General features: G+C 45.0%; 1 long non-coding RNA gene across 1 annotated transcript in view; it reads right to left on the reverse strand.

Moving 5' to 3' along the window:
* The window catches only part of LOC141141537 (uncharacterized), a 93085-nt gene that overhangs the window by 389 nt on the left and 65135 nt on the right, over positions 1 to 27561 (reverse strand). The window contains exon 3 of the long non-coding RNA XR_012244123.1: positions 5853 to 6126. This is a non-coding gene — a long non-coding RNA (uncharacterized lncRNA). The remainder of the gene's footprint in view (positions 1 to 5852; positions 6127 to 27561) is intronic.

Here is a 27561-nt window from a genome sequence, read left to right on the forward strand (position 1 = left end):
GCCACAGATGCCATACCGCACATTGACATGTCATCCCTCACCCATCCGCCCGAACCAAATCACCCACAAGGGGAAGAAATTTGTGACTACCTTGAAAGCACCGGGTACGAACACGGACAACCTCGGAACTACTCCCAAAAGCGCCGAGTACAATAGGTGGCTGCAGGGGGCAGAAAGGAACGAACCTGGCAGGAAGATATCCAGATATAGTATTTATAAAAATTAAATATAGATGAAAGTAAAGTGGAACCCCCAGAATAAATGGGGTCCACATCTATACATATCAAAAATTGGACTAACATAGTCTCAAACTCGTACTTACTATATTTAGTTATAAAGTTTGTGTACAGGACAACGGATGCACGTATGTCAAATGTATTAAGCCATATGTGGAGAATAGAATCAGAAAGTATATTCGATCTGAAATAATAAAAATAAGCGAGGGAGAGCGAGGGATAAGAGAAGAGACATATATAAAAAGAACGTGCCAGCATAGATAAATAAATAACTGGAAATATAGGGACATGGCTGTAAAGGTTCTGTGATATGTTCAGAATATAAGGCAAAAAAGTGTATTGAACTTACCAAAAAAATGGTATAGTAGATTACTTCAGTAGCTGGTATATGAAGACACATGGATCAAATGTGTGATCCAGTGCACTGAAAAGGATAAGTGTTTGTAAGAATCAGATCCAGGGAGAGAAAAGAGAGGGCTCATACTAGCCCAAAAAGAGTTTAAGTAAAAAGTGTGTATATATGTACCTTGGCCAGATAAAGATGAATCGTCCGTGTCCTGTGAGTCCCCGGCGGTATGGTGGTGAAGAGAGCCGGCGTTCTTATGCCCCCCACACACGTGCAGCGTCTGACGTCACTGCACGTGTGAGCGGACAAACATCGCCACTGCGCATGCGCTGCATGGCAGAGCCGCCGGGCCTACAAAGACCAGGAGGCTTAGCGGTGAGGTCACATGTAGCGTTGTGAACATGCTACCGACCCAGCGCTGTACTGTAAAACGAACAGTACCCTGGAGATGGTTAGATCAACAGATCACCAGGTGTCAGTGGCTGAGAGCGGGCAGTTGCTAATAAAGCAATGCCCTTGAGTGTCCATGCAGCCAAAGTACCACATAAGCCCAGATGAAAGCACCAGAGTATGTCCATATCATATCCGGGGGGGGGCGCCACAAACCGATGTTGGATAGATCTCGTCCGGCGAGAGGGGGCCAGAGGATGGTATAAAGGGGAGGGGGGGGGGAGGAGCCCAAATGGACATGCCAACATGCAGCAAGCTCCATGGACACACCCTGGGCTAGGTGTGAGTGGGTAAAGACACACTGGGGACGGGTAGAGGCCCGAGGGCTCGCCCGCACACAAAGGGCGAGAGGGGGGGAGGGGAGAGGGGAAGGGGGAGGGCCAGTCCTCAGTGTGTGCTCAAAATACCAGGCATGACAGCTCGCAAATACCAAAACATTACATAGCAAATATAAACAAGTGTTTACAATATAATGCAACATTGGGTGAAAATTGTCATTTATTGCACATTGGGTGTTAAACGTTTGAAGCCAAATATATAGGCAATGATTTAACAGCACTCAAAATTAAAAGCATCATATTGATTAAAGACTAAATCCCAGTTCACCAAGGTCAAACTTAAACGTGGGGAAGAAGGTAGGGAGAACATAATAGCAAATGAATGTGAGTTATTCTGTCACTTGGTATGGTTCACAGGAATACCGCCCTCTCCTGTGTGCCAAATGCTGCGCTCACAGACCTACCCCTCACTGATAGCTGCTGCTTAAATTAAAACAATAAAAAAATAATGGTAAATGATTCACTAGTGCCTGCCCTCCCTCCAAGTGAAATCAGATAGCAGCGCTAATTATAAAAAATGTGCATACATATGTGAATTAACCACAAAACAAGCTGAAAAGTGACAACCTCCCAAGTGTCACACAAATAATGAGCAAAATAATTCTAATGTGAAAATTAAACAGTGTATAAATTGGTAACATAAAAGTCCAAAAATAGTGACGTAGTGATATATGTGATGCTTCAGAAATAATACAGATCTTCAGTGAGCAAAAATCTTCCACCACACCGCTGTGCACTGTGATCTCCACTCCCCTTCAGCGAGCAGACTCACCAGCTATTTTTGCCTTACACTCTCGTGCTTGGCTCACAGGCTATTCCCACACAGTAGGGGGTACAATGATAATTTCCACTCAATTCCTGTTGGATATCCAGAGCATATGCTAGCGTACTCTCCACATGAAACAAAGAAAAGCGAAGCAATAGTGCAGTAACGCAACAACCTTTAATAAAGTACCACTCTCCTTCACCATTAAACTCACATTTCATAAACTTGAATCAAGCAGAATAGCACAGCACACATGGTCATCACCAAAAAACACTCTCCAAATAATAACCGGACGTATGGTGGTCACGGCGGACCCAGGCAGTCGGATGTTCGGATAACCCTCACCCGTTCCTCGCGTCTCCTGGAGCCGCTTCCCCGCTTTCCTGTATGGCGCCTCCTATCTCAGCGTCCTACGTCTAGCGCGTCAGATTGCCTCGTAGCCACGCCCCGACATGTTTCGTCACAAGGGACTTATTCCATGAATAAGTCCCTTGTGACGAAACATGTCGGGGCGTGGCTACGAGGCAATCTGACGCGCTAGACGTAGGACGCTGAGATAGGAGGCGCCATACAGGAAAGCGGGGAAGCGGCTCCAGGAGACGCGAGGAACGGGTGAGGGTTATCCGAACATCCGACTGCCTGGGTCCGCCGTGACCACCATACGTCCGGTTATTATTTGGAGAGTGTTTTTTGGTGATGACCATGTGTGCTGTGCTATTCTGCTTGATTCAAGTTTATGAAATGTGAGTTTAATGGTGAAGGAGAGTGGTACTTTATTAAAGGTTGTTGCGTTACTGCACTATTGCTTCGCTTTTCTTTGTTTCATGTGGAGAGTACGCCAGCATATGCTCTGGATATCCAACAGGAATTGAGTGGAAATTATCATTGTACCCCCTACTGTGTGGGAATAGCCTGTGAGCCAAGCACGAGAGTGTAAGGCAAAAATAGCTGGTGAGTCTGCTCGCTGAAGGGGAGTGGAGATCACAGTGCACAGCGGTGTGGTGGAAGATTTTTGCTCACTGAAGATCTGTATTATTTCTGAAGCATCACATATATCACTACGTCACTATTTTTGGACTTTTATGTTACCAATTTATACACTGTTTAATTTTCACATTAGAATTATTTTGCTCATTATTTGTGTGACACTTGGGAGGTTGTCACTTTTCAGCTTGAATGTGAGTTATTAGCAGTTAAAGAAAAGGTTTGAAACTTATATATTCATTAAGTCCTGGGTATCTAGTAACGTCCAGGGTATGTATCCATTTCGTCTTGAGTTGTAATAATTTTTGGTCTATGTCACCACCTCTAACATGTCCAGGGACATGTTCCAAAGCAGTAAATCCAATAACGTGAGGGTCAAATTTATGATGGTCTGCTACGTGTCGAGATCGAGGTGGATATCTTTTGCTTATAGAGTGGTTTTATATGGTCGCGAATTCGTACATTGAATGAACGCTTAGTTTTCCCGACATAGAAACTGCCACAGACACATGTGGCCAGGTACACTATGCCTGGGGACTGGCAGGTGACTTTATGTTTGATTTTGTGGATTTGACCATTCGGAAGCGGTGTTTCGCATGCATCATAAACAAAATCGCACATATCGCAGTTGCCACATGAAAATGTGCCAAAGGATGTCAGTGTCACATCTTCTCTAGGTGCATGATGACTAGCTATGATTTTATCTCTTAGTGATGGAGAACGTAATCTGGGGCTGAGATTGAATGTATTTCTTTATAGTCTTGTCTGCAGTAAGAAGGGGCCAAAATTTGTTCAGTATTTCTCTGACTTCATTGTGATGTCGTGAGAACTGTGTTATCAGGCGGACAGGCTGAGAGTTGTCCCTGTGTTTGTAGGAATGAATCAATTTCTTCCTATCAAGTTTTTTGACTTTGTTAAAAGCTCGTTTTAACAGTCTGTGACTATATCCTCTGTTCTTTAATCTCCCATACAAGTCACGGGAGGCTGCAAAAAAATCCTCATCATGTGAACAGTTACGTCTGATACGGAGGTATTGACTGTATGGAATGCTATTTAAGAGTGGTTTGGGATGCGCACTATTTGCGTGGAGAATAGTGTTTCCAGATGTTTCTTTGCGGTACAGAGATGAAAAGAGATTACCCTCTGGATCCAGTTGAATCTCTAGATCCAGAAAGGTGATCCTGTGCTGACTACATTCCATCGTAAATTTGAGATTGTATGAGTTAGTCCCTAGACTGTCCACAAATTGTTGGAGATGGTCATACGTGCCAGACCAAAAGAATATAACGTCGTCAATATACCTGTGCCACGACACCACGTGGCACAGAAATCTGGCGAGGTCAGGGTTAGCAAATAGTTCTCTTTCCCACCCCCCCAGGTACAGATTGGCGTAAGATGGTGCACATTTAGTGCCCATAGCAACACCCTGTACCTGGAGGAAGTGGGAAGTGCCGAACAAAAAATGATTTTGCGTCAAAATGAATTTTAACAAATCAAGAACAAATTGGCCGTAGGCCTCAAATTGTGGGCCCCTTTCTTGTAACAGATGAGAGATTACCTTGATGCCTGTACTGTGGGGTATGGTATTGTACAGACTCTCCACATCCAGCGCCACCAGCCAAACATCGGGCGGTAGGTGTAGAGTCTCTAAAATACGAAGGAGATGTATAGTGTCCTTAACATAAGAAGGAAGTGCCAAAACGTGTGGATTTAAGTATTTATCAACAAGCGCACTTGCATTTTCAGTCAGACTTAGACAACCTGACACAATAGGACGGCCAGGAGGACACTTAAGAGATTTATGAACTTTGGGTAAAGCGTAAAATGTGGGTATTTTAGGGTCCTTTACATTAAGGAATTTCCAGGTATTGGCATCAATAGTCCCTTATGGTACGCAGAAAAAATAAGTTCGTAGTATTCAGTGGCAAAGTTATCAATCAAAGTACGTGAAATAGGTCGGTACCAGTTTTTATTGTCCAGGATGTTGCGGCACATGAGTTCATATGCCGCAACATCCATAACGACCACATTCCCACCCTTATCGGCCGGCTTAATTACCAGCCCAGGGTGGTTCTGTAGAGATTTGAGGGCCTGTTTTAGGGCAAGAGACAAATTAGATGGGTGAGAAGAGGAAAATTCGTGGTGTTTGATAGTATGAGAAATTTGTTCTACAAAAGCCCAAATGTTTGGGTTAACTGAAAGGGAAGGGAAGGATTTGGATTTAGGTTTAAAGGAGGACGGGGGAGGAAAGGAAACACCGGAGACTACAATGCCACCACAGTCAAGCTGTAGTTGGCATTCATCCTCGGTTCCTCCCTCTTCAAGAAGTGTGAGTAAGTCCTCAAGGGCCTGAATTTCGGCCAATGTGGGGACCGTGTTTTCCAATGGTGGCTCTGCGGTTTGAGTTTGTAAGGGTTTATCATAGATAACCTTGTATAGTAGTTTTCTTGCAAAAAGGTGAATGTCCTTAATAAATTGGAATTTATCAAATTCTGCAGAAGGGCAGAAAGTGAGGCCTAGTTGAAGTACTTTGATCTGTTGTGGAGTTAAAGAGAATGAAGATAAGTTTATAACATCTAAGTCATGTGTTCGTTGGGGCCTGGGGCTTCTAGGTGCTGAGGTGTGGGACTCTGTACTGAGTCCAGTGCCTGGGGTAAAAAAATAGGTGCTAACTTAGGGTCCATGGATTGTTGTGTAGGGGGAAACATAGTGATCAGATTCGGTTCACTTACCCGTCTTCCAGGGGGAGCAGGGAGAGCAAGAGATGCCGTAGTTGTTGAAATAGGTGCCGGGTGCGCAGAACGAGTGCTCGTTAGTGGGGGTCGTGGTAGTGCTCGTGTGAGCGGAGTGGAAGTGCTGGTGGATTTAGGTCGGGCCAACATAGACTTGGTGGCATTTGTGGCTCCAAAAGTGCGTCGGATAGAATCCGTTGACGTGGTAGCTAACTCTCCTTTCCTTCTTTTTGGAATCCTGTCTTGTGAAAGATCACGATATGTGGTGGACGAACTAGAAGAGAATGAAGTGGAGAAAATGTTAGGTGCTTCATTGTTATTTCTAAGTACATTCTCAGAACTAGGTTTGTTGGTAGGTTGTTTAGGGACATTACTATCCCATCTATAGGCATAGCCATTGGTATGTGCAAGTTTATCACGCAGAAACTTATTTTCTTTATTATTGATTATCTCTACCGTGTATTCCTCGAGGTGGGCTCGAAGGTTTTTATCCCTTTGGGCGAACCTCGGGGAAGACATGTCGGCAGCACGCTCGGAGAGCCATTCATTGATTGAAGTATCAAGTAAATTTAATTCCTTCTCATATTCCTGACATAGCATGCTGATCATACTGAAAGAGCATGCTTGTAGATTATCTTCCCAAGCTTTTTTGAGGGGATCTGTGGTTTTTTTAATATTGGGAAAGATCTGTATTCTGAGTCCCCATGGGACAATTTGGTGTTCAACGTATTTTTCAAAGTACACCTTGTGCCAATAGATACGCACTTTCTTTTCTAATAGGCGTTGGAATCTAATAAAGCATTTATCGAGTTCAATTTCTTCCCCTTGTGGGTGATTTGGTTCGGGCGGATGGGTGAGGGATGACATGTCAATGTGCGGTATGGCATCTGTGGCCATTCCTTTGGACATGGAGTGATTGGTTTCATGCATGACAGCCCGCAAACATAGCAAAAAATATTCCTCAAATGTTGTAATGTACTTTTTATATTATTGCATTTGTAAGGCTGTATGCAGAATATCTGACTGTTATTTTTTCTATAGATTATAAAGTAGCGCATTAGGTAAAACCATCTGTCCCTGAGGAAGCCGTTTCCAGGGAAACATGTAGGACTCCTTTAATACCTATTCACGGGACGGGCCACCACACTCCCAGGCTGAATCTCGTTGAAAATCGCTACTAAGGATTTTAAATGGTCTATTTCTTGATGCACACCTAATCTTTGTAATCTGTATAATTTGTTTTTTAGGACTTGTGTTAATAAAAATATATGTTTTTACTTAAATGAGGTTGTTGTCTTTGGCACTGCTATAATCCCTATATACCTTCCTCCCTCTTTTGATGATTTTTACAAATCTTGGGATGAGGTGCCGTATATCATAGAGGATCACCCAACCACTTACCTATACGTTGTATATCACATTCCTACATTTATTCCCCAATCCCACCCAAACACAAACACCACAAAAAAAAAAAAAGACCATCTCCCCAACAATCCCACCCCCATCTCCCCAGTCTCCCTAAGCCTCCATTATGGACATATATCCACAGGATTTTTTAAACTCTGTCCATTTCCCCCATATACTACGGTATGCCTCCAATGAGTCCTCTACTGTGTGTATTGTTTCCTCCCATGGATCTCCCCCATTCCACCCTTACTACCCACTCCTTCATCTACGGGGGTTCTTGGGTTCCCAGTAGACTCTGAATCAAACTTTTAGCTGCGTTTAAGAGATATGGAATTAAGGTGTTCTTGTATTGAGAGACCACATTTTTCTTATCATGAAATAAACATTTCCAGGGTCCTTCTGAATCCGTTCTCCCGTTATTTGATAAATCGATCCTATAATTCCCTCCCAATAAGATTGTATCTTTATGCATTTCCACCACAGATGCGCACAGTTCACCGGGGTGTCACAGCCTCTCCAGCAAGTTGGAGGGCCCTCTGCCCCGAGCCTATGCGCTCTCTGGGGGGTCACGTACCATCTTCCCAATAGCTTATAGCACATTTCCACTGTCCTAGCGTCCCTTGAGGAAAAACAAGCTATTCTTAAGATTTTTTTTTCCTGTGTTCCTCGTCTCTAAGGGGTCCTATTTCCTCTTCTCATTTCCCCAAATAGGGTGGGTGTTCATGTTCTACTTCCGTAATCAGAATTTTATATAATTTAGATATGCTTTGATTTAAACTTGAAGGGGAGCAGAATAATTTCTCTATTAACCTCATGTATACTTTTGCCCGCAGTGGTTGTGATTGTGTAAAATGCTGTAATTGTGTGTACCTCCATTTTTCTAGTGGTTTATTGCCCCATTCATGTGCGATTTACACATATGTGTGTAATCTATTCCCTTTCATCACATCTTGCAATAGTATTTCCTTTTTTTTTGCCCATCTAGTGAAATATATGTGTTCTTCTTTCCCTGGCTTAAAGTGATTGTAAGGATTCGTTTTTTTGTTTTTGTTTAAAATAACAAACATATCATACTTACCTCCACTGTGCAGCTTGTTTTGCACAGAGTGGCCCCGAACCTGCTCTTCTGGGGTCCCCCGGCAGCTCTCGCGGCTCCTACCCACATCAGATAAGCCCCTCGGGTTGCAGGCGCGCTCCAGAGTCCAGCATTTGCATTCATAGACATGAATGCCGGACTTGGCCCCGACCCCCGGCACCTGCGTCATTGGATTTGATTGACAGCAGCGGGAGCCGATGGCTGCGCTGCTATCAATCTAGCCAATCGGGACACGAGACACCGGCTAGAGGTTGTGTGCTCATCCCCGGCGTAAGAAAAAGAGGGTTCAGGTAAGTAAAACGGGGGCACTGGGGGGCTGCTGCACTGCAAGAGGTTTTTCACCTCAATGCATAGAATGCATTGAGGTGAAAAACCACAAAGGTTTATAACCCCTTTAAAGTAGTTTGTGCCTAATATGGACATTAATGGTGACTTGTAATCCCAATGGTGTAATCTACCCAATCCCTCCCATATCTTAAAAGTATTTCTAGTTAGTGGGTTTGTGCTGGAGGCTACATCTCGGTGTGGCGGTGGTATCCAAACCATCTTCCCTACATCAACTTTACTTTGTGATATCTCTATGTTTACCCAGCTTTTTCCTTCTTTATTGTGAATCCAGTCTGGAATCTAGGAGATAGAGATCGCCTGATAGTATTTCTTAAAATCCGGTGCTGCTAACCCCCCTGTCTTTTTTTTTTTTTTTTTTCCTTCACCAGTGTTGCATATGCGATCCTAGGACGTTTATGTGCCCATATGTATTTTAGTACCATTGATTTTCATTTCCCAAACTAATCCTGAGGAAGTGTTATTGGAATCATTTGAAAAATGTATATCATCGTTGGTAAGATATTCATCTTTAATGCGTTTATTCTCCCTATTCACGAGAGGGATTTGTGTCTCAGAGTGTTCAGTTGTTCCTTAATCTTATTAAGCATTGGGCTATAATTAGCCTTGAACATAGTCCCCAGGGATGCAGTCAGCTTTATTCCCAAATATCCCAATTCCTCCTTGCACCATACAAAGGAGAATTTGGGTTGGATTGCCTGCTGTTCCTCCCTTGGTGTAGTTATATTCGAAATCTCGGATTTGGACATATTTATTTTAAAGTTAGTCAGTTTTCCATATCAACTCAACTCTTCTAATATTATTGGGGTTGTTGTCCTGGGATTAGAAATATATAAAAAAGCAAATCATCTGCATAGGCGGTCACTCTATACTCCCTTCCCCCCATTCTCACCCCTCTAATATCCGGGTTTTTACGAATTGCAGATAATAGGGGTTCCAATGCTATTACAAACAGCATTGGGGAGAGGGGGCACCCCTGCCTCGTCCCGTTAAATAGTTCAAGGGGAGGAGATAAATTCCCATGTATTCAAATTTTAGCCGTTGGGTGGTGGTAGAAGGCCGATATCCATCGCATCATCCTCTCACCCACACCAAGATGTCTCAATGTTCCGAACATAAAACCCCAGTCCACCCTGTCAAAGCCCTTTTTGGCATCTGTTGACAGAACTGCGACTGGGGTCTCCCTCCCTCTAACTTCATGTATCAAGAACATAGACTTCAGGCAGTTATCCTTCCCCTTTCTCCCTGTCACAAACCCTACCTGATCATTATGGATCCAGCTTGGTAGCAACAGTTTTAATCTTTCCGCGATTATTCTGGCAAAGATCTTAATATCTGTATTTAACCAAGGTATTGGCCTATAACTTGCTGGGGCTGCTGGATCCTTCCCCTCTTTTAGAATAAGGGTTATATAGGCCAATAATGATTCCTCTCGCAGGGTCTCTTCTTATGCTAATATATTCATGTAGTCGCATAACTTAGGGACCAGAAGCTTTTGGAATGTTTTATAGTATAGAGTAGAGTACTCGTTGGGTACCGTTGGCTCTCTCCCAGGGCCATATTCTTTAGTGCTTTCCCCACCACTTTGTGCGTATCCGGAGCTTCAAGTTGTTCAAGCTCCTCCTTAGGCACCATGGGAAGGTCTAGGCCCTGCAGGTACTCTTGGGCTTCCATATCTAGTTTCCCTCTATTTTCCCCTCTCTGCCTCACATTATACAAGGAACTATAAAAAGTGTGGAATACGTTCGCTATTTCAGGAAATGAGTACACCATCTCTCCATTATCGTTTCTAATTAGGGATAAAAGATACGTTTTTTTTTTCCTTTACTATTCTAGCCAACCATTTCCCAGATTTATTACCCCATTGATACCTCTCCTTATTTACTATATGAAAAGCACGCTTTTTCTCCTCTTCTAACAATTCCACTAACTCCTCCCTTTTTACCATTAGTTCTTGTCTCTCTGGGATACCTTTAGGTCTCGTCATTTGTTCTAATTCCTGTATCTCTCTATGTAAAGTGCTCATTTTCTCCCCCCGCTCTCTATTCTTCCCTGCTCAAATCCCTTTTAATATTCCCCTTATGAAAGCCTTATGTGACTCCCACAGAATTGACCGGGGGGTTTCTAATGCATCATTAATGGATCCTGCTCAATCTGCTCAAAAACCCATAAGAGAATTGTTTCATTTACAGTTCTTTCCCACGGGAGACCTCCTGATATTTCTAATTGAATCACTACTGGGGCATGGTCAGAAAGAGTAATTGCTTTAATGTCAGCACCTTTAAGAGATGGTACCAATTGGTGTTCTGTTAGCACATAATCAATCCTTGAGAATGACCCATGGACTGGGGAGTAAAAATATAATCCTGTCTCCCTGGGTGTTTAATCCTCCATGCATCTACCAGCTGATAATCCAGTAACAGTTTTTTATTACTTTTTGTCTTTGAGCTGTATAGTTGAGCTGTATAAAGGCCCCCTGTAGTATCTACCCGTGGATCTATGATTAGGTTTAAATCGCCTGCTATTATAAGTTTACCCTCTTTGAATACCCCAAGTTTATTCAGGGTTTTCCTTAAAAATGTATCTGGTTCCCTATTTGGGGAATAAATATTTGCAAAGGTACATTCCATATTAAACAATTTCCCTTTTATAAAAAGAAACCTTCCCTCAGGGTCTGCCAGACACTCCTTTACTACGAATACCATTGTTTTATCAAAACCTAAGGCCACAACCCATGAGTGGCTGGATGTTGACTCTCCATAGAACCACGTGGGGAACGAGTGCGAGGACAGTCTACACCCAGAGACATATGTGTAATGTGTGTTTCCTGGAAACAAACCACATTCGCCCCTAAAAAAAAATGCAACTCTTTATTTACCTTATACCTTTTATTTGGGCTGTTTAGTCCTCTTACATTATAAGTAACTAGATTTATCGTAGTCATGGTTCAACACAAGGAGCGTCTGTTTGACCGAGAGAGGTGAAAAAAAGGGAGGGAAAAAGAGCACATAGGGAGAGAGAGGAGAGGGAGAGACACAAAAAAGACACCCCCAATTCCCACCCACCTCCCCCCCCCCCGATAGTATATCTACCCCCAGCTCTGGAACAATAGATCTGCAAGAGGCTGAACAGATTCCCTCCTTCTGTTCAATATATGGACCTGGCGGGCACCATCCAGATGTCGCCTTATCTACATATCTTCAAGGGGGCAGTTACTTCTGACACCTCCAGCTCACCTGCCAGTACCTCAGACCCCCCCTCCCGCTTCCCTCCTCCCCTCTACATGCCTGTCACCCTCACTCATTATTCTCAAATTCCCTTCTAATATAAACTTTCTCTTCCAAGGGATACTTCCCTATGTGGACCCCCCCTCTTCCTCCCCCTCTCCCTCCCCTTCTCCCCTCACTATAAGTCCATCTCATATAGCTTTGGCGAAATGATGTTCCTTCCTTTTCCTCCCATCCTGGTAAAGGGGGGGTGAGATGTCCAATTTATGGCAGAAGTCTGCCAGATCTTCCATGAATCTCAGGACTGCAGTTCGACCATCTTTCTTCCCTTTAAGACAGGCTGGGAATCCCCACTGATATGGTACATTAGGTGTCCTCATTTGTTCAGTCAATGGTTTAAGGAGTCTCCTTCTTGTTAAAGTCTCTATGGATAAATCTGAGAAAATCTGTAACTCGGCTCTTTCATAGGAGATTCCTGCCGATTTCCGCATTTTTTTTTTCCATGATTTTTGATTTCTCTTCAGAATAGTGAAACCTAACTATTACATCTCTTGGGTTTTCAGCCCCCTGGGTGTAATACCGAGCCTCTTTTTGAGATTTGTTGTTTATAAGTTAAAAGCAGTTTTTTTGCTAGAAAATTACTTGGAACCCCCAAACATTATACATTTTTTTTCTAACACCCTAGAGAATAAAATGGCGGTCGTTGCAATACTTTCTGTCACACTGTATTTGCGTAGCGGTCTTACAAGCGCACTTTTTTTTAAAAAAATACACTTTTCTTAAAATAAAAAATAAGACAACAATAAATTTAGCCCAATTTTTTTTTTTATATATCGTGAAAGATAATGTTACGCTGAGTAAATTGCGCCCGCTTGTGGAATGGCGACAAACTTTTACCCTTAAAAATCTCCATAGGCGACGTTTAAAAAATTCTACAGGTTGCATGTTTTGAGTTACAGAGGAAGTCTGAGGCTAGAATTATTGCTCTCACTCTACCGATCGTGGCAATACCTCACATGTGTGGTTTGAACACCATTTTCATATGTGGGCGCTACTCACGTATGCGCTCGCTTCTGCACGCAAGCTCGGCGGGACGGGGCGCGTTTAAAAATGTATTTATTTTTTTCTTATTTATTTTACTTTTTATTTTTACGTTGTTCTTTAAAAAAAAAAAAGTGTCACTTTTATTCCTATTACAAGGAATGTAAACATCCCTTGTAATAGAAAAAAGCATGACAGGTCCTCTTAACCACTTAAGGACCGAGCCTCTTTTTTAGATGTGTTTAAAAGTTAAAAACAGTTTTTTTTGCTAGAAAATTACTTTGAACCCCCCCAAACATTATACTTTTTTTTTTTTTCTAACACCCTAGAGCAGCCCTCAAATTTTCCACTCGCATTTTGCAAGTGGAAAATGAGGTCTGGCGAGGAGCTGGGCTGCCTGGGAGCGGGGTACGAGCACCGACTTCCGCTTGGGATGAATGGGAGCCATTCTCCCAGAGAGAGTGTGGAGGAACAGAGGGGGCGGCCGGATCATTATAGCGGAAGACGTGTGGCGGAAGAGGAGATCCGGCTTGATCAGAGCGGGGTTTACATGCTGTAGCAGCTTTACATTACAATTTAAGTCCACACACTGTCACACACAGCCCCTCCTGACTCCACACCTGTGACAGACAGAACGCGCCCTGGCATTGGACTGGCGTTCTGTCTGTCACAGGTGCGGGGTCAGGATCCGGTTGCACGATGGAGACAGGTGGGGCTGCACTGGTGAGGCTGCACGATGGACACATGTGGGGCTGCACGATGGACACAGGTGAGGCTGCGTGGGTTAGGCTGCAATAATGGACACAGGTGAGGCTGCACTGGTGAGGCTGCAAGATGGACACAGGTGAGGCTTAATGGGTGAGGCTGCAATAATGGACACAGGTGAGGCTGCAATGATGGACACAGGTGAGGCTGCACTGGTGAGGCTGCAATGATGGACACAGGTGGGGCTGCATGGATGAAGTTGCAATGATGGACATAGGTGAGGCTGCATGGGTGAGGCTGCAATGATGGACACGGGTGAGGCTACGTTAGTGGGCACTGTTCATGCTGCGTTGATGGGCACGGGTGAGGCTGCATTGATGGGCATGAGTGATAAAGTTGTTAATATTTATTTGTGTAACTTAATTCTGCATAAAACATTTAAGTGTAATTTCATAAGAATTTATGAGGGCGTGTATAGGAGCGGGGCATGGTAGGGGTTGGGTGGGGCAACTGGTGGCGAGTAACTCTTAAGGCCTGGCTAGTAGCTTAGGACTTGAAATTTTGAGCCCTGCCCTAGAGCAGGGGTCTTCAAACTTTTCACTTCGGGGGCCACATTGTGCATTTTTCACACATTTGCGGGCCAATAAATTTTTTTTTTTTTTTTTTTAATGAATCTGCAGCAGAATAAAATAGAATTTGACAGGCTGACGGCAGTAGAGCTTGATGGCACACCTGTATACCCTGCCCGCACCTAAAAGCTGTAACCTCATACACGGGGGCTAAACTTCCAGTGTGCACAGGGCCTTACATCTGTGTTACCGTCAACACACACACACACACACACACCTCCATACATTTGGTCCTCATCAGACCCCTCGCTGCACATTTGTGTCCTCATGAGAGCCCCCCTGCATATTTCTGTCCCCCTTAGAGCCCTCTTCCATATTTGTGGCCCCATCACAGCACCCCCCCCATGAATATTTGTGCCCGAATAAGAACCCCCCCGCATATTTGTATTCCCATCAGAGCCCCCTTCCATATTTGTGCCCCCATCGGAGCCCCCCTGCATATTTGTGTCCCTATAAGAATCCCCATACACACTGCGTCCCCATCACACCCCTGTTGCACATTTATGTCCCTATTAGACCCCCGCTGCACATCTGTGTCCTCATCAGAGCCCCTCACATATTTATGTCCAAATCAGAGCCCCCCTTCCACATTTATGCCCCCCATCAGAGACCACAGCACAATTGTATCCCCCTTAGAGCCCCCTTCCACATTTATGCCCCTCATAAGAGACCCCAGCACAATTGTATCCCCCTCAGAGCTCCCCTTCCACATTTATGCCCCCCAGCACAATTGTGTCCCCCTTGGAGCCCCCCTTCCACATTTATGCCCCCCATCAGAGACCCCAGCACAATTGTGTCCCTCAAAAGAGCCCCAGTCTCACATTTGTGTCCCCATCACCACTAGTAGTGACCCTCTTACGTCTGTGTCCGGCTTCAGTGCTGTTCTGCTGCACCTCCTGGCTCCCGCCCAGATGTTACACAGGCACATAGTAGCCAAAAGCACAGCCGTAAAGGACACTGATGCTAACAGAGGGGCGGGACCCGAGACGTGCAGTATGTCCTAGCAATCAACAACTAGTGAGGTGCTGAGTTGGACAGGCTCCGGACTGCGGGACCTGCGCTGCACACTATCAGGGGTGATTATGTAGCGCAGTTCCTGCTCCCCGAAGTAGCTTGAGCCGGAACCGACTATGCAGTGAGTCTGACAACTCAACCTGCAGACCGGAAAAACCATCCCAGAGGGCCGGATGTGGCCCGCGGGCCGTACTTCAGAGACCCCTGCCCTAGAGTGTAAAATGGCGGTTATTGCAATACTTTCTGTCACACCGTATTTGCGCAACGGTCTTACAAGCGCATTTTTTTTTGGAAAAAATACACTTTTTTGAATTAAAAAATAAGACACCAGTAAAGTTAGGCCAATTTTTTTTAATATTGTGGAAGATAATGTGACGCCGAGTAAATTGATACCCAATATGTCACGCTTCAAAATTGCGCCCACTCCTGGAATGGCAACAAACTTTTACCCTTTTTTTTTTCTCAATGTATTTTACCTTTTATTTTTTATTTTTACGCTATTTTTTTTTTTTTAAATTGTGTCACTTTTATTACAAGGAATGTGAACATCCATTGTAATGGGAAAAAAAGCATGACAGGACCTCTTAAATATAAGATCTGGGGTCAAAAAGACCTCAGATCTCATATTTACACTAAAATGCAATAAAAAAAAAATTGTAATTTAAAAAAAGAATTAAAAAAAAAATGGCCCTTTAAGAGCTATGGGCGGAAGTGACGTTTTGACGACACTTCTGCCCTGCAATGTCATGGAGATGGGTGGGGGCCATCTTCCCCTCACTCATCTCCATGCCCAGCCAGCAGAAGGACCCGATCACCTCCGCCGCTGCCGTTGGCTCCGGTAAGCGGCGGAGGGCACCAGAGCGCGGCGGGAGGGGGGCCCTCTCCCGCCGCCAATAAAAGTGATCTCGCCGCAGAGACCACTTTTATCTTGAAGCGGACCGCCGGTCGAACAAGAGGATACTGGGGTTATGGCAGCTAGGAAGGAAGGAAGGTCTAATGCATAAGCCACTGGGTTAATCCTGCGAAGAATACGGAAAGGCCCAATAAACCGAGGTGTGAACTTCAGAGAGGGAACACGAAGTCGGAGGTTGCGAGATGACAGCCAGACCCTGTTCCCAACCTGGTAGGAAGGCACAGGCAGGTGTCTGAGGTCAGCATGGAGTCTGTACCTATCATTAGCATGTCGCAAAGCCTCCTGGACTTCTGCCCAAGTGGAACGAAATGAGAGATGCTCCTCTAATGCAGGAATACTCTTTGGAACAAACGAGTCAGGCAACATGGAAGGTTGGAAACCATAGTTCGCCATAAATGGGGACAATTGGGAAGCAGAATTCAAGCCACTATTGTGAGCAAACTCCCCCCACGGTAAGAGGTCTGACCAGTTGTTGTTATGGTCAGAAATATAGCAACATAGAAATTGCTCCAAGGACTGATTGGCTCATTCTGGGGCCCCATTAGACTGGGGGTGATATGCAGAGGAGAAAGCAAGCTGAATTCCCAACTGTGCACAAAAGGCTCGCCAGAACTGGGACACAAACTGATTTCCCCTGTCCGAGACAATCACCTTGGGTAGTCCATGTAAGCGAAAGTACTCCCAAGCAAAAAAAGGAAACCAGTTCCTTTAGAAGTGGACAACTTCTTAAGTGGAATACAATGGGACATTTTTGAGAACCGGTCAACCATCATAAGGATAACTGTGTTGCCCTGGGAGTTGGGTAACTCCACAATGAAATCCATAGACAGGTGGGTCCAGGGCCTCTCTACATTGGGTATGGGTTGTTGGAGGAGGCCCACTGGAAGGTGTCATGGAGTCTTACTCTGAACACACATGGAACAGGCAGAATTGTTGGGAAATGGCCCAAAAGAGTTTATTCTTCCCAGGATGGCCAGCAGCCTTGGGAGAATGGTAAGGCTGGAGCACAGCAGTACGCAGACTCTCTGTTACAAAGCAGCGGTCACAAGGTTTCTCAGGTGGAGCATGGACCTGAGTGGCAAGAATTTTGTCACCCAAAGGAGAAGTGAGACTGGTGCGAACCGTAGCCAGAATACGATCAGGAGGAATCGCAGGAACCGGAACTGACTCCATCTTGGAAGTGGAGGAAAATTGTTGTGACAAAGCGTCAGCCCTTACATTCTTAGTACTGGGTAAGAATGAGACAATGTAATTGAAACTAGACAAGAAAAGAGCCCATCGCTCCCTTCAGGGAGAGAGGTGTTTAGCCTCAGACAAGAATGTGAGATTCTTATGGTCAGTAAGAATGAAAACTGGCACAGTGGTATCTTCGAGTAAATGTCTCCATTCTTTCGGGGCTAAAATGATCGCTAACAGCTCTCTATCACCAATTTCATAATTGCACTCCGCAGGAGACAATTTCTTGGAAAAGTAGCTACAAGGATGAAAAGCGCTCTCAGAGGTAGGACATTGAGACAGAAGGTGTCCAGTCTCAGAAGCATCAACCTCAAGGATAAAAGGTAACATAGGATCAGGAGCAAAAACAAAGGCAGCCTTGAGACTCTCAAAGGCCTTAATGGACTCCGGAGACCAACACTGTGGGTTACCGTCCTTTCTGGTCATATCAGTCAGGGTCTTAACCAGGCACTGCAGGACTGCTGAAAGTTTCTCTTGGTCCATCCAAAAACCAGCAGTGGAAATGACATAACCCAGGAATTTAACCTGTTCACAATGGAATTCGCACTTCTCCAATTTACAATAGAGATTGTTCTCTCTTAGTTTCTGAAGCACACGACAGACATCTGTGTGGTTTCTCTCCAGGGATTTGGAAAATATGAGGATATCGTCGAGATAAACCACCACACAAAAACTGCAACAAATCTCGGAGGACATCGATAATAAATTTCTGGAAAACTGCCAGGGCGTTACAAAGGCCAAAAGGCATTGCCAGGTACTCATAATGACCTGTTCTGGTATTAAATGCAGTTTTTTACTCATCACCCTCCTTAATCCTCACGAGATTGTAAACCCCTCTCAAATCAAGCTTTGTGAGAACCGTTGCTCCCTTGAGGCGGTCAAATAACTCTGTAATCAGTGGAATCGGATAGGCATTCTTAATCTTGAAATCAAAACAAGGTCTCAGTTCACCACTCTTCTTATTCACAAAGAAGAAACCAGCACCAGCAGGAGACGAGGATTTGCGGATGAAACCTCAAGAAAGTGTGTCTGCAACATACTCCTCCATGGCCCTATCCTCCAAGACCGACAAAGGGTAAATCTGGCCACGAGGGGGTATGGCACCAGTTTGAAGGTCAATTGCGCAATCATATGACCGATGTGGAGGCAAACCACCGGCTTGACATTTGTCAAAGACATTGCTAAAATCATGGTACTCCTCCGGGAGGAGAGTGAAGAGGTGCACAGGACCTTGGCTACTTTCTGGAAGCATGACTTACTGCATTGTAGCGACCAGGAGAGAACCTCAGCATGGAGCCAATCAAAAGAGGGGTTGTGCCTCTGTAACCAAGGATAACCAATAACCAGCGGAAACTTAGGTGAGGAATGGCCTAGTCAAAGCCCAGACCTCAATCCAATAGAAAATCTGTGGTCAGACTTAAAGATTGCTGTTAACAAGCGCAAATCATCCAACTTGAAGGAGCTGGAGCAGTTTTTCAAGGAGGAATGGGCAACAATCCCAGTGGTAAGATGTGGCAAGCTCATAGAGACTTATCCAAAGCGACTTGGAGCTGTGACAGCCTCAAAAATAGTTATGCACATTTACTTTTTCTGTTATTTTGTCCCATTTGTTGTTTGCTTCACAATAAAAAAAATAAAACATCTTAAAGGTTGTGGGCATGTTCTCTAAATTAAATGATGCAAATCCTCAAACAATCCATGTTAATTCCAGGTTGTGAGGCAACAAAACACAAAAAATGCCAAGGGGGGTGAATACATTTTGGGGGTATGTACACCCCCAGCCACTGTCTTTGTAGCTAAAGGGGAAGTGATTGGGGGCAGTAAAAATGCATCTCATCTGCATGTCCTCCCTTACCCTCAAGTGTAGCAAGGTCTCCGGCCTCCTGCAGTCTAATGAGAACCTTCAGGGCCAGAGATAGCTGACATCCCTCTGTATATGGTGGGTTTTGAGGCACAGTGGGTGCAAGGTGGATAAAGTTATTGGGGGCCAGACACTTCTTGAATGCAAAAGAGATGTTTATTTCTCTTACAAACTTTTGTGGGGGAAGAGGGTTAGGGCCAGGGCACCCTTAAGTAGTTGCAATTTTAATTGACAGACTCTGAGATTTCAGTAGGAGGACAGCCATGCAGGGAAAGGCATCCAGCAAGACACCACATCTGCTTGTGCAGGCATGGTGTCTCCTATGGCAACAGTCTTTAACAGTTCCTAACACAAAGCATAATAGTTCCTTCACCTTCACTACAACTTCTCCTTATACACTGAGCTCCCAGTATCTCACTAGACCCACTGATTCACTGCCACTGAATCACTTGAGCTCCTCCAATCTTCACGTTGGTATCTTCCTCAAGCGTCACCCCCGCTTTTTTGCTGGGCCTCTAGCTTGGCACTCACAGATACTTTTCAAGCTTCACCCCACTGGCCTGCTCGGTCCCTGGCTTGACACACAAGGCTGCTCTGCAAGCATCACCTACGCTGGCTGAGTCCCTGACTTGATTACCACCTGAAGTTTTTTGATTCTCCACCGTGCCCGTTTGGTGGGAATACTGCTTCGGTACTTGCTTCAGTTACTCACTGTGGTCCCTGGTAATAAGGTGGATGGTCCCTTAGTGGCAAAAGCTTCCCCTCTACCTCCGACCACTGACAATTTCTCTGGTCGGCAGAACTGTCACTTCTGGTTGGACTGCAAGCCGCAATCCCAACCCTGCGCTGCTCTCTTACTTCTGGATAGGCCCTCAGACAGCCTAGCAGCCAGATGCCCCCGGGAAAGGCCCAATCTCCGGCCTAGCAGCCCAGGGCAACACGACACACGTCCACCCAGACAGCGGTCCAGGTGGCACCGAACATAGATCACCTGACTCCACCCAAATATATAGGTGCTCCCAGCAGGCCATGGGATTCAAAGAAACCCTTGCCCATTGGCTGACATACCCACATACCCATAACTTGATCTTGCATTGCCCTTCTCATATCTATCACCACCAAGTACCCGGCCACCTAGTGGTAGTAGAGACAAATGCAACCAGGCCAAACTTAGGGAGGAATTAATAGATCTCTAACAATCCACCAGGATATCTTCTCCTGGCAAGTAAATTTGTGAGGAGCATCCCTGCCTAAACTCCAGGGTGCTACATCAGTGTAAATGAGCCCTTACATAGTTCAATTTGCAGTTTTGATGTATTTCCTTATCATACAATGGGTCCATTTAAATTCTTTTCTGAGAGATCAAAACAGAAATTAATCATGGCATACCAACATGCACTGAAAGAATTGATCTTAAAGTGCCCCACTTTTACTACACAATAAGTTGTTTATTCAAGAAGACAGTTAACAGAAGGAATTGTTGACCTAAATAAAGGGTAAGTATGTAAAACCTTCAGAAAGGCCTTTTAAATTCATTGAATTAAGAGTTAAAATCCATTCATTTGCCTCTGTTTTGTTTTTAAATATATGATCTTTAAAGTCTTTTAATGCATTACAATGACAAAAAGAATTAGCGCAGGCATTCCATCAGGTGAGTGCATACAGAACATTACAATCAAATAAGGTGCCATAGATGGTCATATATGGTATAAGTAAAAGCGAGCCAGTATCTGGAGTCAGGGTTGTCTTAACACATGGGCACCTCTGGACACTGCCCAGGGGCCCCAGGTGTATGGGGGCCTCATGATTTTGCATCACATCATACTTGTCAATTTACCAGGACAATCAGTTCCGCTCTTTAGAAAGCTATCCTGAGATGGCCGTGTCCTTGAAAGCATCTCAGAATGTGGTCTGCAGTTACAGCAGCAGGCTGTCACTGGGCTAAATCTACAATCAGAATTACATCTCCCCCCACTAATTTCCTCCCGCAGTTTCTGGAGCTTTGCAGGGGGTAAGGAAGAACCCCTGAGGTGGAGCATCTTGCTACTGCTGCTCCGATCCCTGCTGAACCTCCACTATGTGATCAGAGCAGTACACATCCCTCCCACACAAACAGCAGCAGTAGAAAGATGCTCCAACTCAGGGGTTCTTCCTTAACCCCTGCAAAGCGCCAGAAACTAAGAGTGGAAAGTACGGGGGAGGGGAGTCATTCCGATTGTAGATTTAGCCCAGTGACAGGTTGCCAGAACAGGTAAGATCTGTGAAAGCACCTTTCCTGTGCTGCTCCGCTTAAGAAAACCATATTTGTATTACATATTACTGCCCCCTTTACTGTGCCCTCCTGCCCCCCCCCCCCTGTGCCCTCCTGCTGCACTCCTGCCCCCTCCCTGCACTGTTCCCTCCTGCTCCCCTGTCCTCTGTACTATACCCTTCTGACAGACTGCAGACATGATACAAGAGATGGTCAGAGACTGCAGACATAATACAAGAGATGGTCAGAGACTGCAGACATGATACAAGAGATGGTCAGAGACTGTAGACATGATACAAGAGACAGTCAGAGACTGCAATCATAGTACAGGAGATGGTCAGAGACAGCAGACATGATACAAGAGATGGTCAGAGACTGCAGACATGGTACAGGAGATGGTCAGAGACTGCAGACATGGTACAGGAGATGGTCAGAGACTGCAGATATAATACAGGAGATGGTCAGAGAATGCAGACATGATACAAGAGACGGTCAGAGACTGTAGACATACTACAGGAGACAGTCAGAGACTGCAGATGGTCAGAAACTGCAGACGTAGTACAGGAGACAGTCAGAGACGGCAGACATAATACAGGAGATGGCCAGAGACTGCAGACATAGTACAGGAGATGGCCAGAGACTGCAGATATAATACAGGAGATGGTCAGAGACTGCAGATATAATACAGGAGATGGTCAGAGACTGCAGTTCCTATGGACGTTAGTAGATAATGGCCAATCGGCCCTCTCACCTGACCCAGCAATACAGCAACGGTTCCTCTGATCAGTAGTCAGCTCACTCTGAATTGCTCGTGGCAACTCCGCTGGGTAGCACCCAGATCTGTATTCTGGCAATGACTCCATTCCTTTCTCCGCCAGGGATGGTGCTAGGCTGTGTGGCTTTCCCTCTGGTGGCGTAGGGCAGCGGGGTTCTCTCTCTAATGGTGTTCACTCAGCACTGTCCTCTCCCTCTGGAGTCCTGGAAAGCTTTCCTGGGCTCCTGGCTCTCTCTCTCTCCCATTCAGCTGAGCTGGGCTGCAGTTTCCGTGTTACAGTGGGGCTGCCAGTCCTCAGGACTACATGTCCTCTACACAGTCCTCTTCTCTGCTCCTTTTTCTATTCTATTTCTTCCCTGGCTGATATGAAGGTGGGGGAAGAAACATAGTGGGCAGCTGTGCTAGCAAGAGCTCACAGTAGCGCACACGAGGAGTTGAGGGAGAGGGAGAGGGAAAGAAGAGCCCACAGCTGCAGTGGCGTCACTAGGGTTGGTGTCACCAGGTGCGGTATAACATGGTGTCACCTCCCCCTTCCACCAACTATAGTCACCCCTCAGTACAGACCCCCCTCCACTAAGTATAGACCTCTTCCGTCAGTGCAGACCCCCCACTAAGTATAAACACTTCTCTTAGTACAGACCTTCCTCAGTACAGACCCCCCTCCATCAGTATAGACCCCCCCAGGACAAACCACCCCCCTCCATTAGAGAAGCAAAATGATACCCCAGCTCCACTGCCAATATGATGATCTGTGAACTGGTGCTCTAGCCAGGACATGGAATTAGAATTGGTTAAATTGCAGGAATTATGTCAACAAGACAATAATAGAAATAAAATGAATTTGACCAAGCAAGAAACCACAGCCTTAAATGCCTTGAAAATGAGATCTGACATAGTGATTCGCTAGACAGACAAGGGGGGTACTGTAGTGATCCTAGATACTACTAGTTACAAACAGGAAGCAATCAGGCAGCTGGAAGATCACATCACATATCGCCCCCTCAGTTCTGATCCCACATCAACTATACAACAAAAATTGTTACACTTATTGGATGAAGGTAAGGAGATGGGTGTTTTAGATAAAAAAATTGTAGATTATCTCATGGTCACACATCCCATTTCACCATCTCCCCAAAGTGCACAAACAAGAAAATCCAGTGAAAGGTCGCCCCATAGTTGCCGGCATAGGATCGCTATTGGAGAGATTAGGAGAATGGGTTGATCAATTTCTTCAACCGCTTGTTGTCTGTCTACCTGGGTTTATAAAGGACACTGTACATTTGTTAGCCCACATGCAGGAAATTTTTTGGTCCACAGAATGCATTTGGATCACCATAGATGTTTCATACTATAGAGGTTATAGTACTAATGTACGTGAGTTTATTTGTAGAGCAGTAGAGTTCCTCCTGACACACAATTTCTTCATGTTTGAACGATACTACATTCAGAGTCAAGGTGCATCCATGGGGGCAAAATTTTCCCCCTCTTTGGCGAATCTTTACATGGGCTGGTGGGAAGAATCTACTTTACTTTACTTTTTGTATATGCCCATGGTAACCCATTTAAAACCAACATCACCTGGTATGGTCGTTTCATTGATGACCTGATTGTAGTATGGTATGGATAGAGTGGTGACATAGGTGACTTTATGAAATATATTAACACCAACTCCCTAAACCTGGAGTTCACCTGTGTGCACCACCCGACCCAAATAGACTATTTGGATTTGACCTTGATGGGGCATCTAGATAGCAACACAGTAAATTCCATAACTTTTAGAAAGCCCTGTGCAGGGAATTCCCTTTTATTGGCCAATAGCTGCCACCCCAGTCACACCATCAGGTCTTTGCCCACTGGTGAATTCATCAGGGCCAGGAGAAACTGCTCTACAGACAAGGATTTCTTGCTAGAATGCACAGCGATTGAAAAGCGACTCAAAGAAAGGGGCTATAATACAATCAATCGATAAATAGCTAGAAGTAAAAACATAGCATTTCATAGAGATCAGGTGGAAATGATTCAGAATAGTGGCACAAATAATCACAAACAGTGTAGGGATTACAATAGAAATAAAGTTAATTTTGTCACTACATTTTCTTTAGAATACAACAAAATTGTTGAGATTCTTAAAGCACATCTCCCCATTTTGTATGCTGACAAGGATCTGTACTCTATTATTCAGGGCGGTTGCCAATTTTCCAGTAGAAGGGCCCCCAGTCTGGGAAGTATGTTGTCATCCAGCTTGTTTTGCTCTCAGAAGTCAAACAAATCACAGACCTGGCTTTCCACTGTAGGTTCCTACATGTGTTGCCACAACACCTGTAGACAGTGTCATAGACATAAAAAATAGGATTTTTAAATACAGCTTACCTGTAAAATCCTTTTCTTGAGAGTACATCATGGGACACAGAGTATTCATTACATAGTGGGTTAAATAGGCACCATCAGTGATTGGACACTGGTTAACCCCAATTAAGGAGAATTCCTCCCCTATATAACCCCTCCCATACGGGGAGGAGCTCAGTTTTGTAGCAAAGCAATAGCTAACCATGTAAAACCCATAAAAGGACAGGAGCTCTGTGTCCCATGATGTACTCTCAAGAAAAGGATTTTACAGGTAAGCTGTATTTAAAAATCCTATTTTCTTGATCATACATCACGGGACACAGAGTATTCATTACATAGTGGGATGTCCCAAAGCAATGCTCATTTGAGGGGAGGGAGACACAGATCAGAAAATATAGACTGCAAACGGACCAGAGGAACTAAACTGCAGCCTGCAGTACACTGCGCCCGAAGGTGGTATCCTCTTGCCCTCTTACATCCACCTGATAGAATCTGGTGAATGTATGGACCGAAGACCAAGTTGCAGCCTTACAGATCTGAGCCATGGAGGCCTGGTGATGCACTGCCCTAGAAGCACTAACAGCCCTAGTTGAGTGTGCTTTCACATGAAAAGGAGGAGTCTTCCTCTTTATATCATATGCCTGAAAAATAGCCTGTCTAATCCATCTAGAAAGAGTGGATGTCGAGGCTGCTTGGCCTTTCTTATGGCCATCTGGCAGAATAAACAAACAATCAGTTTTCCGTATCTGAGTGGTTGCCTGCAGATAGACACTGACTGCTCTAACCACATCAAGAGTGTGCAAAGATTCTTCCTCCGCGGACTGCGGATCTGGAAAAAAGGATGGTAGGATTACATCTTGATTCAAATGGAATCCTGAAACCACCTTAGGTAAGAAGGAACGATTAGGACGCATAACAATCCTGTCCTTGTGAAAAATTAAATATGGCTCTTTACAAGAAAAAGCTGCCAATTCTGATACTCTCCTAGCAGAGGATATGGCTATCAAGAAGACTAATTATTTAGTCAAAAGCGCTAAAGGAGCCAGGTGCAGTGGCTCAAAGGGTTGTCCCTGTAAAGCCGACAACACCAAATTCAAATCCCATGGGCATACTGGAGGTTTGACTGGCGGATTCAACCGCAGTGCCCCCTGAATAAAGGCCCGGACCAGGAAATGTGAAGCAATTGGCTTCTGAAAAGCCACAGGAAACACCAGGAAACATATGCCTTCCAGATTTTGTAGTAAATAAGCCTGGAAGCCGGCTTTCTGGCATTGACCAGAGTGGAAAGGACTGACTCCGAGAGCCCACGGTCTTTTAAAATGTGGGTTTCAGCAGCCAAGCCGTCAAATTTAGACTTCGTAAAGCAGGGTGGCAAATTGGACCCTGTGTGAGCAGATCTGGCCGGAATGGGAGGACCCAAGGCCTGCCCACTGCCATCTTTACGATCTCTGCATACCAAGGTCGTCTGGGCTTGCTGGGGCTACTAAAAGGACCGACTTTGCTTCCCTTTTGACCCTTCCCAGGAACCGCGGAAGAAGTGGGTTCGGAGGGAAGGCATACATTAGATTGTACTGATCCCATGGGATTGTCAGAGCATCTGACCCCTGAGCAAGTACATCCCTTGTTCTGGACACAAATTTGTCCAGCTTCCTGTTGAATCTGGATGCGAATAGATCCACATCTGGTGTTCCCCACCTTTGACATATGGTTTGGAATATGTCGGGGTGTAGGGACCATTCTCCTGGGCATAATTGCTGGCGGCTTAAAAAAATCCGCTTGCCAATTTTCCACTCCTGGGATGAATACCGCAGACAGGCAGGGAACATGGCTTTCTGCCCATGCAAGAATGCAATTCACCTCCCTTTGGGCATCCAGACTTTTGGTGCCTCCTTGGTGATGTAAGCCACAGCCGTGGCATTGTCGGATTGTATCCGAATAGGATGACCCTGTAGCCTGTAAGACCAGTCCATGAGGGCCAAGTAAATTGCGCAAATTTCTAGAATATTGATGGGCAAGCATCTCTCAGTTGCAGACCATCTTCCCTGCATGCATGTTTCTTCCAGAACTGCTCCCCAGCCTGTCAGACTTGCATCTGTGGTTACGATCTTCCATTGTAGTGGAAGAAAGGCTTTGCCTTTCACAAGATTTTTGGTTCGTAACCACCAATTGAGGCTTTTGCGTATCCTTGGGGATAGGCACATCGGAAGATCCAAGGCATGAGTCTTTTTGTTCAAAGCTGCGAGAATGCTCCTCTGCGGGGGCCTTGAGTGAAACTGGGCAAATGGAACAGCCTCGAAAGTGGCAACCATCTTTCCTAACAGTCTCATACATAGCCGAATGGATGGACTCTTTTTGCTTAACACTAAGCGGACTAGAGCTCTTACGGCCTTGACCTTTGGCTCTGGTAGAAACACCCTGCCTTGAGCGGTGTCTATGATCATGCCTAGATACTCCAACCTTGTTGAAGGTTGCAAAGAAGACTTTTCTAGGTTGATTATCCAGCCTAGTCTTTCCAAATGTCTTACTGTCTTGAAGACAGCGCGGTTCAGGTGTGCCACCGATTGCTCTATGAGTAGCAAATCGTCTAGATAAGCTACCACAGTTATGCCCTGAGCTCTTAGATTTGCTAAGAGAGGGTCTAGAAAAATTCGAGGAGCTGTAGCGAGACCGAAAGGAAGGGCCACAAACTGGAAATGGTGCTGGTCTACCGCAAACCTTAGATATCTTTGGTGAGTGGGAAAAATCAGCACATGAAGATATGCATCCTTGATATCTATTGATGCCATAAATTCTCCCCCCTGCTGGGTGGAGACCACCGAACGAATTGACTGCATTCGGAAGGATCGAATGTGTAGAAACTGAT

This window comes from Aquarana catesbeiana, linkage group LG04 (assembly GCF_042186555.1).
Source record: "Aquarana catesbeiana isolate 2022-GZ linkage group LG04, ASM4218655v1, whole genome shotgun sequence".
In the NCBI taxonomy this organism is placed as follows: Eukaryota; Metazoa; Chordata; class Amphibia; order Anura; family Ranidae; genus Aquarana; species Aquarana catesbeiana.